Genomic DNA, 2,612 nt, shown 5'->3' with positions numbered 1-2,612 from the left:
GATTTTGGCCATGGTAGCTGTCAACGTGGCAAATATGTTGTTGAAGATCCTTGTGTGATGCAGATTGTTTCTCCTAAACACTGTATGTCTCGGGTATGAACCAACAGGCATCTCACTGGCCTGGGTATTTAATCCCATGGTACTTATCTCGTAGACTACTGTACTCATCTCATATGGACTAATGGTTTGCTATTCGAACTCCAATTTGCTGACATGAATCTATACTACACTTTCCGACTGGATTAGTAAAAAGATCAATCGGCTAGTCCATAAAAACGATACCAATTTAGTCATAAATTTTAGCATGTCTGACCCAAATAATTTACTACCAAAATCATATTAGTGTTTATAGTAGTCATATTATATCGTCTGATTTAAGAAAACTACAATTAACTTTAGCAACTTTTATTTAAAGCTATAATTGTTCTAAAATATCTAGGAATCCCTCTACAGTAATATGTGAGTTGAAGTACTAATTCAGATGATCTTTTACGATCGGTTGAACCTAAAATGTATCTATATACCGTATCCTTACCCGGCATTTTTTGTGTCTTACTTTCTCTCCAACAATTGTTTGGTTTAATATTTAGGATAAGTCATATCTATTTATTTATGCTGCGACCACGCACATAATCAATAGTGTAGGCGTTACTGACTACTCACTTAGTTTCACTATTTATCCTCAGTTACCATCCGCACATACCAAGGAAAAACAATTACTCTTTGTTTGAGGTATATAGAATTTGCATATACATGGTCGTTTATTAAAAAAAAGTTGGAGTATTGATATCATTTTCCCTAATTAACTACATAACACTGAGTAGAAAAGAAAAGTTTATCAATAATTCCACCCACAAGTTTTTTCACAACTAAATAAACACAAACAACATGGTTATATACACGTGTGAAGATTAATTGGTTGTCTGTTCTTTCAATTTTAAAAGTGCCTTTTGATAAACACTTACAATCCACATGGCAGGTGAAATAAATTGATCCATTATTTCCATATTGTGAGCCAATATACTTTCAGATATGCAACTTCTCAAATCTAAAAAAAAATTGGTTTCATATTTAGGATAAGTTGTATCTATTTCTTTCCTCTGCGACCACACACATAATCAATTGTGCAGGCGTTACTGACTACTCACTTAGCTGCACTAATTATCCTCAGTTATCATCCGCACATACCAAGGAGAAAAAAAGTCAATTTTACTAAAATGGCTGGTTCAATAACCCCTGATCATTTTCCTGCTCTCTAACCCCCTGATCTATCAAATACCGTTTATAAATCGTCGTGAGTGGGTTTGCTCGGGTGATTTGATCAAAGCAGTATTTGACCTGCGGGTCCCTCTCGTCAGGTGAGAATGTGATCCCTCGTCGGGCCACTGTCGCCCCTTTTTTGCTGCTGGTGCTGATCTCACGTCCCGTCACCGCCGTTTCTTTCTCACAGTTGCTGCCGTTGTCTACCGTCCACATCACTGCTAAGAGCATCTCCAGCCGTCCCCCAGGACCACTTTTTGGGCGCCGGCGACTATTTTTTTCCCACTCGTCACCCTGAAAGCTCAGTTTTCTCTGGATTTGGCCAAAATTAGAGCCAGTGCTCCCAGGCCAAACCCAGCCCATCGGGGGACACTTGGGGAAGGAGAGAGAAGGTTTGCATGTCGTTTGGCCCACAGTCAGCATCCCATTCCCTCTCTCCACCCTTTTACTCCGGGCCCCACCCACGTGCACGCTCTCTCTTTTTCTTCTCTCCCCACCAAGTCCCGCACCTACGCAGGAAAGCCTCGCCCGGCATGCCACAGCCGTCGCCGCGTGCTGCCCAACCGCTCCTCTCATCCTTGCTGCGCGCCTGCCTCTGTCGCTCGCCGCCTCCCCGCCTGCTCGCCCCCATGCTGCCGTGCTCGCCGCATCCCCGCCTGCTCGCCGCCGTGCCGCTGTGCTCGCTGCATCCCTGCCTGCTCACCGCATGCACATCACAGCTTGGCCTCGGAGAAGCTCAATGTGGAGGTCGGCGAGTCAAGCACACTGGACGCGGGCGGCGGCGAGGCGAGAGCCCAGCTTGGCCTCGCCCGCCAGTTGCGCCGCGACCCTGGTGCATCTATGGCGGGAGGCTCGACCCGCTGAATTCTGCCTGGTCAAGGCCCCAATCTCGACCTGCACTGCACCCAATGTCGCCCACAGGACCACGTCGCTCAGTCAACGCCGCACCGTCACCACTATCTACATGCAGATTGACCTCCGCTGCTCCAGATCGACGTCATCCCACCTGATTCGTGCCACCTATGGTTGCCGCCGCTTCTCCTCCGCCGGCCGCCGGATCGACTCCGCTCGAAGGGATGCCGGCTCCACCGGGCTGCCCCTCCATTGCTCAGTTGCCCCTACTGTACGGCGATGCGCCGCCACTGGAGACCGGCTCCCCAGCGTCACTGCCGGAGACCAGAGCCTATCCGTCCGTTAGTCCATATCGTAGCCGAATCGCTTTATAATTCAGTACCAACACATTTGCAAATCGGGAGTAGGTGGTGGAAGGATACCAGCGCCAGGGGCCTGCACATGCATGTTGGCTTCGTCCGGCGGCGGACGCAGCATCAGATCGCTGCCTTGAAGTGGCG

This window comes from Triticum dicoccoides, chromosome 2B (assembly GCF_002162155.2).
Source record: "Triticum dicoccoides isolate Atlit2015 ecotype Zavitan chromosome 2B, WEW_v2.0, whole genome shotgun sequence".
In the NCBI taxonomy this organism is placed as follows: Eukaryota; Viridiplantae; Streptophyta; class Magnoliopsida; order Poales; family Poaceae; genus Triticum; species Triticum dicoccoides.
This window is presented reverse-complemented; position numbering follows the sequence as displayed.